General features: G+C 44.7%; 1 long non-coding RNA gene across 1 annotated transcript; it reads left to right on the top strand.

The window, feature by feature from the left end:
- Window positions 1-945: 945 nt before the first annotated feature.
- LOC112237487 lies at window positions 946-3,343 on the top strand. Its single transcript, XR_002951422.2, has 3 exons — window positions 946-1,078; window positions 1,182-1,790; window positions 2,670-3,343. It is a non-coding gene; the product is annotated as an uncharacterized LOC112237487 (long non-coding RNA).

Genomic DNA, 3,343 nt, shown 5'->3' with positions numbered 1-3,343 from the left:
CAACTGGAACGTGTCTTCACTGTCTGTAAAACTTACATTTTTTAAGCAGACCACCATAGTCCCTGTGCCCAATAAAGTGAAGGTAACCTATGTCAGAATACTTTTCATTGACTACATCTCAGCGTTCAACACCATAGTGCCCACAAACCTCATCACTAAGCTAAGGACCCTGGGACTAAACACATCTCTCTGCAACTGGATCCTGTACTTCCTGATGGGTTGCCCCAGGTGGTAATGGTAGGCAACAACACATCTGCCCCGTTGATCCTCATCACTGGGGCCCCTCAGGTGTGCATGCTTAGTCCCCTCCTGTACTCCCTGGTCACACATGACTGCGTGGCCAAACATGACTTCAACGACATCATTAAGTTTGCTGACGACACAACAGTGGTAGGCTTGATCACCGACAACGATGAGACAGCCTATAGGAAGGATGTCAGAGACCTGGCAGTGTGTTGCCAGGACAACAACATCTCCCTCAGTGTGAGCAAGACAAAGGAGCTGATCGTGAACTACAGGAAAAGGAGGGCCGTACAGGCCCCCATTAACATTGATGCGGCTGTAGTGGAGCGGGTCGAGAATTTCCAGTTGCTTGGTGTCCACATCACTAACGAACTATCATGAACCAAACACACCAAGACAGTCGTGAAGAGGGCACGACAAAACCTTTTCCCCCCCAGGAAACTGAAAAGATTTGGCATTGGTCCTCAGATCCTCAAAAAGTAAAAAAAAGAATCAACTGGCCACTCAGACAATTTACTGTACCCCTGCACATTGACTAGGTTCCGGTACCCCTGTATATAGCCTCATTATTGTTATTGTATTGTGTTACTTTTTATTTTATTTTTTACTTTAGTTTATTTCGTAAATATTTTCTTAACTCTATTTCTTGAACTGTATTGTTGGTTAAGGGCTTGTAAGTAAGCATTTCACGGTAAGGTCTACACCTGTCGTATTCGGCGCATGTGACAAATAACATTTGATTTGATTTAATGGAATGGATGACCTTGTTCTTACAGACTACTACTCCCTGTATCCAGAGGTTTGTAGGCTGAACACCACCACCTCAGACACTGAGGTAATGTGTATGAAATCCATAAGCATTTCGCTACACTCGCATTAACATCTGCTAACCATGTGTATGTGACAAATAAAATTTGATTTGATTTGATATTATCCAGACACAGAGTGGCAAGTGAAGTCTTCAGCGATACTAGACCGTAATTCTCTAATGCAAAAGTTCAAACAATTCAGCAAGGACTGGGACTTCGTCCACGCTACGTCAAGTCCCCACTTCCCACAATCGAACGGACTAGTGGAGAGATCTGTTCAGACAGTGGAGAGACTGATGTACAACGCAAAAGACGGTGGAACTGAATGGGGGTTTTCCCCAGCACACCTCCTCATGGGATGCAGACTGAGGACCAACTGACCCATCACTGAGAACCTCCTAAAAACAAAAGACAGAGAGAAAGTGAGGAAGTTCAAAGAACAACCGAAAACAAATCAAAAGTTCTACTATGACAGAGGGACAAGAAACCTATCTGATCTCCAACCTGGTGACAACATGTGGTACAAAGATGAAACAAAGGCATGGGCACAAAAAGGAACAGGTACTGAAGCACAGCTAAGGTCATACAACATACGAACAGACTATGGAGAAATCGCTGTGATCTTCTAATCTAAGGGGTCCAGCAATAGACAGTTGTGACACTGTTGAAGAGGCTGAAAGCACAGTTCTGGCAGGAGCGCAGCATGATGAACAAATGATCAGAAGATCGACACGGCAAGTGAGTGTCCTCATGTAGTTAAGGCCATGTTTGTGTTGTTTGCAAATAGATATGGAACACTTGTGTGGACCTGTGGGGCTAAGAACAACTAAAGGAGAATAAAAAGAGAGAGGGAGAGAGGGAGAGAAAGGTGCTGCAGGGTTAAAGATGCACTCTCAAACTTTTATATAATTTCAGCCACTAGTTTTGAAAGTGGTGCTCACGAGCCAAAACCGGTCCCAGTTTTTTGTGTACTTTGTCATTCAATTGTGTACTATGTCATCCAGTTCGTGTGATATGTTACGCATTTTTCCATTTGCGTGATATCATCCTATTTTTTGCAATTCGTGTGATATGTTATGAATCCATTTTTTTGCAATATGATAAAAATTTGTTGTGCTTAAGATCCCAGAGTGCATCTTTAACAGGGGGTTGTGTGGAGAAATCATGCACCAGACAGGAATGGGCAGTCTTGTAGAGGGGCGGGGAGAAAAGCCTTCAACCAATAAACCAAGTCTGGAGGTTTATCAGTGTTTATGACCTGGCATCTCTCCCTCCTCACTACCAAAATGGACGCTTCCTGGGCTCCCTCTATCAACCACCCTGCTGCCCTCTCTCTCTCTCTCTTTCTCTCTCTCTGCTAAAATATTCACTGTCCCTCTACCTCCCAATATGTCTCTGTACCACTCCCTCTAAAGCTTTTTCTATACTTACTTACTGTCCCTCTTCCCACACTTTTCTCTCAATGCTGAAGTTCTTCTTCTCTATACTTGTCTATACATTCTATCCCCAGTGAGCACCGACATGATGCATGGACGTTGTTTATTGGTTGTTTATTGGTAAAAATTGTGTCAGTCCCCCCATGCCTTGAATTGAATGCCCTCCCTCCCTATTTCTCAGGGTGAAAGCAGAGTGTTCAGAATGGCGGGTCGGTGTGTTCCCTGGCCTGATCTCTCCATCACTCAACCTGTCATCAGCCATGCCTGCCTGACCTTGTTAGGCCAGCGCTTCTCTCCCGCTCACCCCCCTCACCCCAGCCTCATCCCCATTGACTATGTAGCTCTGATATGTCAGGGGGATGATGAGTGTGTGTCCCTGTTGAAGTGACTTTGGGAGAGAGCGCGCCAGCGGAGTTTTGTTGTCTGTGACTCTGGTAGTATGTGTGACAATATTTATATTGGTCAAGTTCATGGAAGCCTGCTGTGATCAGGTTTCCCCCATACAAGCTATTAATGGTCCCCATGGAAACCCTCTTTTCAACACAAGTAGGGGATCAAACAAAGTGTCAGGAGTTTCGGTCGTGATATTCACTCATCTTTGTTGCAATGCCTTTTGATGTAGCAATATAATTGTCTACTCTAGTTTCTTAATCCTGCACGGTCCTTCAGGTCCCACAGCACATTTCTGCTTCAGCCCATCACCTAATTCAACTACCCAACCTAACGTAAGCCCTTGATTAGCATGATAAGGTGTGTGTTAGTGCTGGGCACGATCAAAATATGCACCCCTGTGGGTTCCCAGGACCAGGATTAAGAACCCCATGAATACAGAAATACAGTGGGGGAAAAAAGTAT

The sequence above is a fragment of the Oncorhynchus tshawytscha genome, linkage group LG23 (genome assembly GCF_018296145.1).
Source record: "Oncorhynchus tshawytscha isolate Ot180627B linkage group LG23, Otsh_v2.0, whole genome shotgun sequence".
Taxonomy (NCBI): domain Eukaryota; kingdom Metazoa; phylum Chordata; class Actinopteri; order Salmoniformes; family Salmonidae; genus Oncorhynchus; species Oncorhynchus tshawytscha.
Note: the sequence above shows the minus strand (reverse complement) of the source record. Positions and strands in the feature narration are given on the sequence as shown.